This window comes from Dermacentor variabilis, chromosome 10 (genome assembly GCF_050947875.1).
Source record: "Dermacentor variabilis isolate Ectoservices chromosome 10, ASM5094787v1, whole genome shotgun sequence".
Classification (NCBI taxonomy): domain Eukaryota; kingdom Metazoa; phylum Arthropoda; class Arachnida; order Ixodida; family Ixodidae; genus Dermacentor; species Dermacentor variabilis.
Window position 1 is genome coordinate 101,751,491 of NC_134577.1, and position 12,254 is coordinate 101,763,744.

A 12,254-nucleotide genomic window follows, 5' to 3' on the forward strand; every position below is an offset into this window, starting at 1 on the left:
GCAGTCAAATTCCCATTTTGCATTCAAATTAAATTTGGCCCGGTGCTCATCACACTCCGCGAAGTCGTCATGTTCGCAAAACCTCGCACAGTGATTTCTTGCAAGGGTGTCAACCTATATATGTAATTAAGGCGCTATAACGTAAAGCTATTCAAAACCTTTCTATTCAAGTTCTGCAATTTGCCCTCCACGATTGGTCTAAACTTTTTTTGGACCACTCCCGCTTCACCTGTCTGTCACGCAACGTCACGAAAAAACGCAATAGCTCCCCCAGTTGATATGACGCGTATACATTGATTATGCATGATTTGGTCGAGCAAAAACAAAAATATTTATTCCTGATTCGACATGGTTTCCGCCATTCGCCATCGCGTAATGCCCAAAAGTTTTTTGGGCAGCACCCACTTCGCCTGCCTGCCACGTGACGTCACAAAACCGCGAAAACACACCGCGTCAAAGTGACGCGTACGCGTTAAAGATGCATTAATATGCCGAACAAAACGGAATTTTCTTCTGAATAGCCACAGGCTGCCCCGTTCCGAAAGGAATAAAAGATGGCTGCCGCCGATCGCTCAGGCCCTGGCTGCACGCACCTGCCGGAGAGCATGGGTTTATCTGCGTATAAGAAAGCTAGTTGCGTGACTGTGCAACGTTTTCGAGCACTTTCGGCACGTTCTGCCAGCTATTCATTGCAGAGGATCCGTGTTAGCCTCATTTTTAAACTTCCGCTGCATGTCGCTGCAATTTTTTTTCATTCAAATTCTTTGTTTATTCATGAAAACATAATAAAAGTGTGTCCAGTACTGTTTGGACCGGTAGCCGTAGGCTAGTTATGGGTCCAAGATATGAAATTCTATAATGCAGACACTTTGTCACATGCACAATAAGAACTTGGAAAAGTGGACAGGGTGATATATACATAATACAAATGCAAAAAAAGCATAACAAGAAACAGTTGCTTCAATTAAAAAACACCGTGCATGTTATATTATAATAATAAATGAGATGCAAACAGCGGCTAGATGTCTTTTAACACGTTTAATGCATGCGCTGAACAATGTTTTTAGTTATTAGTGGAAAATTTTGAACGTATTTTATTTCTTGTGGAAGTGTGTTCCATATCTGAGCACCAATGAAAGAGAGCCGTCGTTCTCCATAAACGTTTTGCGTGGGAGGTAGATTAAAGTTGCCTAATAATACATTTCTGGTAGTACGCAATGATGTATGGAAGAGGGATATATGAAAGGGGTGGTTGTTTCTTACGATACTGCTTACGACAGTTGCTGTTTTTAGGAGGCGTAGTGAATCGAAGGGTAATATCCGTAGATCGTGGAATGGGTTACTGGGGTGATCCTGCTTAGATTGCGTTGTGATTAATAATGATCGTTTCTGCAATTTTCTGATTAGCTGGAGATAACTATTGTAGGTCCATCCCCATGATTCCAGACAGTATGAGAGAGGACTGTGGATAAAGGAGAAATGTAAAATACGTAATGTACTTGTGTCAGAAAGTCACGTGCTTGAAGCAGTTTATAGCACCCCAATGCCACCTTCGCCCCAACTGCTAATAAATGGTCTTGTCGGTGCAGGTTTCTATCAAAGATTACGACAAGATATTTAAAACAAGGAATATATTCCAGTAGAGAGTTGTCAATACTAATATTTACAGAGTTGGCATCTACTTGTTTTCTGCAGGAGTGAAATATAGTATATTTTGTTTTCTTGACATATACAGTAAGCTTATTGGCTGAAAACCATTTAGAGACGTTTGCCAAATATACGTTTGCTTTGGGCTGTATTTATCGATGCTATTGTCTGTAATTATTATAGCAGTGTCGTCTGCATACATCATCATTTCTCCGAATTTTAAGACACGTGGAAGGTCGGACACGTATATAGAAAAAAGCATGGGTCCGAAAACTAACCCTTTGTGCACACCTGCATGAATACGTTGTGGTGATGATGAGACATTATTTTGACAGCTATCTGATGACGTTCATTGAAGTAACTAGAAAACAAATCGAAAATCCGTTCCCGGAAACCATAGTGCTTTACCTTGTACAAATGGATGGAATGGTCGACCGTATCGAAAGCCTTCTTTAAACTGAGAAATATTACAGCTACAAGGTTGTTGTCATTTAAAGCACAGTTCATAATATGGGCTAAAGACTGCACCGCTGATGAGGTTGAATGGCTTGGCCGAAAACAAAGTTGCTGGGGGCAAATTATGTCGTATTTTTGTGCAAAGCTACTGATTCAATTCGCAAGGATTTTCTCGAAAACTACTATAATGGCGCAGAGCACGGATATTGGTCGGTAACGAGAAGGGCTTGAGCGATCGCCGTCCTTGTATATCGGGACAAGTCGGGCTGTTTTTAGTGACGTTGGGTACGTGGCGGTTTCAAGTGAGTGATTGAAGACGTGGCATAAGATTGGACCCAGAATATCAATATTTTATTTTAACATACGTACTGTAATTTCATTTATACCTGCAGCTTTATTACTATCCATAGTTGCTAATGTTGAGTGTACTCGTTGAGTTCAATGTCATCCATACGAAAGGAGTTTGGGAGTGGGCTTTGTAAGAAAGAGTTTTTATCTGTAATATTTACATAGGTACCGGAAGAAATTCCAACAGTAGTGAAATATGAAAAAAAAAAAGCTGTTAACATTCTGATCAACCACGTCCGGAAATGTTTGTTTGTGTGGCTTGCCTGTAACACTATTCATGATTTCCCAGAGTTTTTTAGAGTTACCGTAGCTCTGTTCGATTAAACGTGTATAGTATTCATTTTTTTCGTGTACGCATAACTGCCAAAGACTTATTGCTTACATTTTTGTACTGACCCAAGAAACAGCTGTTATCCTTATGCTGTTTCCATTTATGATACCAAAAGTCCTTCTGCTGCAATACTGCTAAAATCTGCTCCGTCATCCAGGGTGAGACGGGCAACTTATATGATCGAACAGATGTTTTAATACTGCTGCTAGTTTTAACGCAAGTCAGGATGTCGATTAAATTGGAGAATTCTATGTCGACGTCATCGTGGTATATGGTACTAGTGTCGATTAACTGGATATTCGATCTCAGTTAAGCCTAGTCAATCCTCGTACTTATTTTAGCGTGCGTTAATTTCGGTTTTATGACGTCTTTGACCGTTACATAGGTGGGGAGATGGTCTGAGATGGTTTGGTTGCATACCCCGGCATTAATATTCGAGGTTATATTAGTTAAAACGTGATCAATGACAGTTGCGGATGTACTTGTTATTCTAGTGGGGACAGTGATCAGATTTTGAAAATTAAAGGACTCTAGTAGATACGTGCAGTCACTTGATTTGTATGACTCATGCCTATGTTAGCGTCACCACTAAATATAACCGGACCTTTGTGCCGTGTCACTAGAGTGAAAAATATAGATTCATGTTTTTGAAGAAATGAAGGTGCAGGTGAATTATGTGGTCGATACACGACACCTATGATAACAGAGTTGTCCAGTCTGATAAAAAAGGCTTCGATATCAGATGTGCTGCAGGAGACAATGGTCAATGCTAAGTAGGTGCGACTGTTAAGAACAAGAAGGGGCTACACCACAACAGCGCGAAAGTGAATAGCGTGGATGAGAAATTGTGAGATAATCAGGAATAACAACATCTTGGAATTTTTTGAGCCAAGTTTTAGATATTGCAATGACATCATAATGTTTTTGGTATTGAAGAAGATAAACAAGAAGCAAGTTCAAGTTCCTTCTTAAACTGCGTATATTGCTGTGGAACATGTGCAAACTACTATTGTCCATCTTCGTGAACGCCATCTCTCGTATGAGGTAGCTGCTGCTAGAAATCAGTTACTACACATTTTTTGAAAGATCATCTTCACATGTCACATGGACGACTTTCAAGTTGTTTGCTTTCCTCGCCAGGATTTTGCCATTTGAAACCCATGCAAATTTCCAGCTTTTTTTCCTTCTTCAATTGGATGGTCTTGCCTAGCAAGATTTTGTTTTCAGGGCAGAGGTGGTAATTCACAAAGATTGGGTCGTTACCTTCAAAGCCAAGCATCTTTGTGTTCAATCGGTGTTTCTTGGCTGCTTTAAAGAATTTGTCCCGCTCACACCTTGAGTGAACTTCACAATTATGTTTGGAAGCCCTGATCCTTTAACCAGAACTCTATGCGCGACATCTATATCGCAAGCAGAGAGATCCAATTTCAGGAACTTGGCCACCTTCTGGAATGTATCGTTTAAGTTCACGTTCTCTGTCTCTGGCACTCCTTTTAGTTCAATATTGTTGCGCCTATGGTATTGCTTCAATTCAACAAGATCCTTTTTCAAGTCCCCCAGGCATTTACTTTGCCTCTGGCAGTCTCCTTCACTGTCTTCACTCCGCTTATCCACCTCAGTGAGCTCCTGGCGTAAATTCGAGATTTCGCTTTTGAACTCATCGAAGCTCTCACTGTTGAACGCAACGAATTGTTATATGGTCATTACGTCACTCCTAAGTTCGGCTATGGCCTCGATAAACTTCGCTGTCAGTTCATTGAACAGCTTTGCTACTTCTTTAATTGAATTTGGTGCCTTTTAAGACATGGATCTGGCAAAATCCTTCAAACATCCATAGTCTGCGGAATCTCAGAATCCGGCTCGAACAGCGACAAAAAGATGCAAACAAGTAACAAATGACATACATTTCAAACCACGTTCAGAGCATGCCGGCAGCTACGCCAATAGAATTAGCATAAACCAGCCACCAAAATCTAAGGGAAAGCGGACCAATTGCAGACTCCGGCACCACTCTCTTCATCCGGTGATAGATTTTAAGTGCAGTGGCTCGGCCTCATCAAATTCCTCTCCACTTGAGCGTGCTCCTCGCCTCTTGTCAGCCACTTAAATAAGACAAGCGGCTTAGTGAAGGCAATGTTGTTCGTTTTTCAAGCAAACAAAAGTGACCTCCAACGAACGAGGAAAGGGTTTGATTGGTCTGTTCCGACAACTCTGCAGGTGACCGCCCGATGCATACGTCGGCGGTTACGCAAGTTTGACGCCAGGAGATTGGAATAAAACACATTGGAATAGTTTTACGTTATATGGCCCTAGGTTTTGTTGTCTTGAAAGATGTTAGCATCTCGTGTAAAATTGTTATCGTCGGTACTCTGCGCGTGGCGGTTCCGAAAATACGGCTCTGGAGCAATTACTCTGCATAATTGTTCTGATTTTTTAAGGATAATAATGAAGTTTGGAATCGATGCATAGTTTGCTAAAACTGAATAAGTATACCTTCGTTGATCAACTCGCTTCACCCACCATGGTTCCTTAGTGTCTATAGTGTAGGGCTGCTAAGCACGAATTCGCGGGATCGAATCCCGACCACGGCGGCCGCGTTCGGATGTGGGGCGGATGGCGAAAACCACCCGCGTACTTAGATCTACTGGAGCGAAAAAAAACCCTATGTAGTCCAATTCACTCCGGAGTCGCCCACTACAACAAACCTCATAATCATATCGTAATTATCGCACGTAATACCCTACAATTTATTTTAATCGACCCGCTTATCCAGTCTGAGAAGCCAACTGGGGATCACTGCTTATGCGCCTTTATTCGCGTCATCCACACCTAGAAGCGAATAGTTCGGCATTATCAAAGCATCGAGTTGTGTGTCGTAGTTGTTAATCAAATAATGTGTTCACAACACAGCCTATTTAATCGAAGTGATTGATTGTAAAGTATGCTGGTCTGGCCATGTTTAACAATGCTGCTTTGAAAATGAAGGTACCCGTGCACCTCAGCAGTTTCTCATAAATTGTAGTGGCTGGTTTTTTGCCGCACAGCACGGTGAGGTCAAGAAAACAGATATATATTTGCGAGGATAATTTAGAAAAAGAAATGTATGGATGAACTTAATTGAAGTCCGCAAAGAAAGCCATAAGTACTCCATCCTTGTGATGCCAGATAAGAAAGATGTGCACAAATTCATACGCTGAAATTATTTCACTTCATCGATTTCCCATAAATATATTAGCCTTATTAGGACTTAGTTTGGTCTCCACTGTAGTATCACTCACTTGTGCAAAGTCTATGCCATCAAATTCAAAATTGTGAAGATGCACGACGAGTTTTAGCAAGGTGGCTAAAGTATAGCTATCAACAGATTTCCGAAAATATTAGTGATTATAAGCGCTAATCACCGAGCGGGTTTCGTAGACTTAACGAATCTTAGCTTAAAGGCAGCCAACGTCTAGTGTAACCAACAACGATCAGTCAAGGGCTTCACGGGTATAATATCGGCAAAGTGGAATATGTATATTATATAAAAAGAAAACCTAGAAGGAATCCATTCAATAAGGCCCTTGATATAGCTTGAAAGTAGCTCACTGACAGGTCCGACACCTCACACAATAGGGTGACCAGGGGTATTAGTCTTGTGTATTTTGGCAAGTAAATGAAACCTTCGTGGCTCCTAACTAAGAGATACTAACGAGTGCATTGCTTTATCGGAGAGTTCAGCATGTCTGTTTAGATGCCTGATGGACTTAGGACAATTCTTTCAAAATTGCACATTGAATTGTCGTGAACACGCTTGTAGAATGTGTCATCAGCTTATTTATTTTGAGTCTCCTTGACCGCGAGTTTGTGGCTGTATCTGAGCGTTTCTGACAACATTCAGCTCCTTTTTGTTCGTGCAGGCACAAGTTTTCTACCAAGGTCTGTAGAATCTACCAAAGGCCTGCAGAGTGTCACGTTACACAGCAGTGATATATGAATGAAGAAATTGGTCCCTTTGAGTGGGCGGGGTCCAGTCTTGGTGGGAAGATATTGTAACCAAAATTTACGACAGCCGTTTCTACGAAAACTAATTTATTCTGGGCAAACCTGTGCCCGTCACCGAAAACCGACTGAACACTAAACAATAACAACAAAGCGTCCCTCGAGCTTCGCTTCTTCGAACGTCGTTCTCCTCTTTGTCGCCTCCTGTCACGTGCCACTCATCCGATTCTCGCGCACAAACCGCTGGTATGTCAGCACCGGCCCAGCGTTTCCTTGTGGTGCTTTGCTTGACGCTCACGGTGTGGCGGCTCTTTGAAACGCAGTTGGGATGTGTCGGTCGTACTTTTTCTCCTCGCAATGCTGGCGGCATCAGCCCCCTCCGAAGAAGCATCGTCCCGATGCATAGAAAAGGCCTAGAGACACCAGCTGCTTTAAAAGAACAGTGGTCAGAGGATGGCCGGTGCTAGGCTTGATCGTGCGTGCAACTTATCTTAATGACTTTCATATTATGATTTCAGTCCTACTACGTGTACGACCTCTGGGCGAGTCCTGCGTCGTGTGGAGCAGACTTGGCCTTCAGGAGTTACCTCGTAATTTAAGGGACTTAACCGGCGAAGTGCTCTGTAGGGGCCAAAGTAACGGCGCAGTAACTTCTCCGAAAGACCGGGCGTACGTATAGGCGTCCATGCCCACACTTTGTCTCCGGGGTTGTACTGTACCTCTCTTCGCCCTAGGTTGTACGGTTTGCGTCCACGTATTGCTGTTGTACGATACTGTGCCTTTCTAACTGCCGTGCTTCTTCTGCCCTTTCTATTTACTGACTTACGTTAGGGTTGCCTTCGGTGCTGTTGTTTACAGGTAACATCGCGTCTAGTGTCGTTGTTACTGTACGACCGTAAACAAGTTGAAATGGCGTGAAACATGTCATCTCTTGTACTGCAGTATTATACGCAAAGGTGACATACGGTATAATACTGTCCCATGTCCGATTTTCGACGTCCACGTCCATTGAGATCATGTCAGCGGTTTGTTTGGGGATGGTACGCTCTGGTTTTTCTATGAGCAGTATATGTTAGTTTCATAACAGACTGCATCAAAGGGGCCACAAAAGCTGTTTCTTTGTCTGTTATGAGTACCTTAGGTACGCCATGTCGTAACACTATGTGTGTGACAAAAAACTGAGCCACTTCAATGGCGGTTCCTTTTGTAAGAGAAGAGGACTCAGCATACTGGGTCACCACAGTCCACCGCTTTCCTGAGGTTGAAACGGGAAATGATCCAAGTAAATCCATTCCTATTTGTTCAACTGGCGCTGCTGTTGGCAGTATCAGTTACAGAAAACCTGCTGGTTTGAGTGGCGGTGTTTTGCGTCTTTGACAATCTCGGCACGATTTGACATAGTGCTGCACTGAATTCATCAACTTCTGCCAGTAATAGTTCTGCCGGATTCTCGCCAGAGTCCTATTAACGCCTTAGTGGCCAGTTTCAGGGTCCTCATGGCAAGCTTCTAAGATCTCAGCTCGCAGCGATGATGGTACGAGAAGTAGAAGCGTCTCACCACTGTGCTCGAAGTTTCGTTTTTAGGGGACGTTGTTCCGGAGGACATGCGAACACATTCCGCGGCGAAAATTCGACGCACTTTCACTTGTCGACCCTCCAGGTACTCGATGAGCAGGAGTAATTCCGGATCAGTACGCTGATGATGAGCCATTTGCGTCGTATTCACAGCCCCATGAAATGGGAAATCTTGCTCATATTCAGGTGGCGTAGCTTCGATTGGAGAACGTGATAAGCAATCAGCATCGTTGCGCTTTAGACCGGACTTGTAAAGGACCGTGCTGTCATACTCCTGTAGACGCAAACTCCATCTAGCGAGTCTTCCAGAAGGGTCCTTGCGGTTCGCCAGGCAGCACAATGAGTGATGGCCGGTTATGACACGGTCTGCCATATAAAACGGTCTGCCATATAAGTATGGCCGGAACTTACTGATGGCCCATATAACCGCCAGACATTCATTTTCTGCAGCTGATTATTTTGCCTCGGCTTTCGATAAGGTACGGCTTACGCACGCAATGACTTTTTCTTCTCCATTCTGCCACTGAATAAGTATGGCACGGAGACCAACGTTACTCGCGTAGGTGTGGATGTCCGTTTCGGTATTTTCAACAAAATGGGCAAGTATAGGAGGACTCTGCAAACGCCGTCTTAGCTCAGAGAAGGCGTCCTCTTGTTCTTTCTCCCACACAAAAGGGATAGCATCTGTTGTCACTCGCGTGAGTGGTTCGGCAATTTTAGAAAATTTTTCTACGAAACGCCTGTAGTAGGCACACAATCCTAGGAAACGTCTAAGAGTTTTTGTCTCTTGGCTCCGGAAACATTTCTGCTACAGTGATCTTCTCAGGATCGGGGCGGACGCCTTCAGCACTGACAATGTGTCCAAGAAACCGCAGCTCGTTCGCATAGGACGTTCGCATATCCGTTGCGCAGGTGAACTAGGCCTCTTGCCACGCAAATTTGCTTTTCCAGTAGCTGCCCGATATTTCCGTATGGTTTCCTCAAGTCCCTCATAGTCACGATATACGTCGCTCCTTACCACGACAGTCTCACTACACCGTGCCGGCACCGTCACGTGTTCATCCACAATACGGAGAGGGAAAATATGTGGCGGTCCTGTATCAGAAAAGGCAACAGCATTTTCTGTGAAAAATAACACGCGTGATTCTTGCAAGTCGCTAATTGTGCCATTCGTTTGCAAAAAGTCCATGCCCAGTATCAGATCACGGAAACACTCAAGGAGAACAATAGAGCTGCTGGCGTATCTAAAGTCTCTAATTCCGATTCTTGCAGTGCACATTCCTGCGGGGTTCACTAAGTGTCCCCCAGCTGTACGTATTTGAGATCCAGTCCAACGGGTCAATACCTTTTTTCAATTTTCTGGCGAGTACACTGCTAATAACTGAATAGTCCGCACCAGTGTCTATCAACGCAGTCACTTCGAAGTCGTCGATGATGACGCGACGTAACGGCGTGATCTCTGCATTTGTTCGTCGTTTCGTCACTGCCGTCGTCTTGTCGGATTGGCGATGGAGGGCCTTCCGTGTTCCGGGCGTCAGCGGCCTTGCCTCCACAGGTCGCTGGCTCTAGTTTTGCCGTCGCGGACTTTGTGAGCGACGCCTCGGTGAAGTGGAAGAGGGTCGCGGACTGGGGCGACCTATGACGCATTGGCGCTGCAGATAGAGGTTCATGTTGTGGGGGTTCCGAATAGTTTGGCGCGTAGATAAGAATGCTTCAATTTCATAAGGACGCTCACCGTTTCGAGAGCAAGGCGCATTCACAGAGAAGCCACGCAGTCGTACTCGGCGATACTGGCATTCTCGGTATAGGTGACTAGCCTCTCCATAGTTGTAGCAGAGGGGACGGCGGTCTGTAGTGCGCCATACATCGTTTGTATGTGGGCTTCCTTCTGGCATGGACGGCCCACTGCGAGGAAGTACCTGGGGTATTGTGGCTGTTCGTCCAAAGTCGGTGCGTCCTAGGTCCTGACGTAAAGCCTGGGCGTACGATATCCGCGGCTGACGCTCTGGCTGTGCGCGGGGCCGTACCTGAGGCTCTGGCTCACAAATTACTTGCCAGACTTCGCGTATGACATCAGCAAGTGAGGACACCGTAGGAGGGCTTCGGGCCAACTACAGTTTCTGCAGCTCTTCCCTTACGACGGACCTCACCATCTCGCGTTGGATGTCCGTGTTGTTAAGGTGGGCTCCTGACCCAACGTCAAATGATGCGGCGCTTACATCTCTGTTGTACTACTACGCACGCTGCTGCAGCGCCTTCTCCATCGTCGTCGCCTCTGATCGAAATTCGGCTACAGTGCGGGGCGGATTACGAACCAGGCCGGAAAAGAGTTCCTGTTTCACACCGCGCAGTAGGTGCCGCAATTTGTTGTCCTCGGCCATGTTTTGGCCACCTCGACGAAATAGGTGGGTCATGTCTTCAATGTACATGGTCACACTTTAGTTGTCCCGCTGGTTCCTCGCCTGAGGAGCGGCTTCTCCCCTCTCTCTGCGGTCCGTGCTCGGGTACGTAGCAAGCAGCTCTCGTCGGAAGTCGTTCCATGATGATAACGACGCTTCGTGGTTTTGAAACCACGTGCGTGCAGATTCCTCCAACGCGAATGCACATACCGGAGTTTCTTTGTTTCGTCCCAGCCGTTAAACTGGCGACACGCTCCAAGTTTTCGAGCCAGTCCTCGGCATCCTCGAATGTGTCTCCGTGAAAGGATTCTGGAGTCCGGGATGAGTAAACGACGACGTGAGGAAGGGCTACTTGAGTAGCCATCGCACTGGTACCTAGGCTGACTGCCGCCGCTGCCCTTGGTGAATCGGCGAAAGGACCAAACTCGGTGGCCTCACCTCGTGTGCGGCGGATCGTGCGTTGGTGGAGAGGCGTTAATTCCGTTGGCTCCAAACTTCGGGGATCCGGGCTACCTGCCCTGGCATGTGTGGGGCTTGCAATTATACCCCGCACCTCCAACAAAATATCTTATTGGACAAGGATCGTTCACGAAAGGATGCCATCAGCTTGGCAGTTCGAACGAAGTCATCTAAATCTTTAGCTAACTAAAATTCGTTATAACCGCCTACAGCCAGCTAGAAACTCAAACCTCTATGTGGTACAGCGATTTCGGAGTCAGATAAGAGCACGTTAGGAATGCTAGCTCTGTCGACTCAAACTGTTGTTCACTGTTCAATAGTGTTTTGAAAGATGATTGGCAATGATGGCTGACAATGCGCATGAGATCTAGTGCGTAATTTCTAATGTGTCATTTCATTTTGAGACGTTATGGCTTGACATATGAGGGGTAGCGGGCTTAAGTGAAGCGAGAAGTTCCTTAGGCACAATCAGGCCAGCCAAGCATACACACAACATGGACTCGTGCAGTTCCTATCTGACACGCTTATGAATAATTTTTCTATGTTTGAGGAAACCACTCTTTCTGGCAGTACTCCCCGTTGAAGCAGTTAGTAGTAATTTACGTGAAGTAGGGGCATTTTGGCTTGATTTGCATTTCTTAGAGAATATTATTGAAATGGAGGAACGCCACTAGGGCTTTTTCGTATGGAGCATTGGTATCTATTGCGTTTGCAAGCCGATATCATGCTGCTGTAGTACTCTTAGGCAGATGTTGCAGGATGGAGGTATCACGCGCCGGTATTTCGGGTGCATGGGGGGGGGGGGGTATTCTGTGAGCGCCCACCTAGTGGACTGTCCAGTTAAACGGTCGCTGATTGGCTGGGGCCGCTTGTTCCCTCCTTGCTCACTCAATTCAATCCAATCAACACATCAGCAGCGGCCGAAATGGACAGTCCGCTAGGTGGACTCTCACAGAATATCCCTCCTGAAGACCGGATTACGTAGCACGCTTGCCCGGCATGGCTGCTGCGCGTGCGGTCGAGACAGGAGGTAGATGACACGTCAGCTGCTTTCAGGA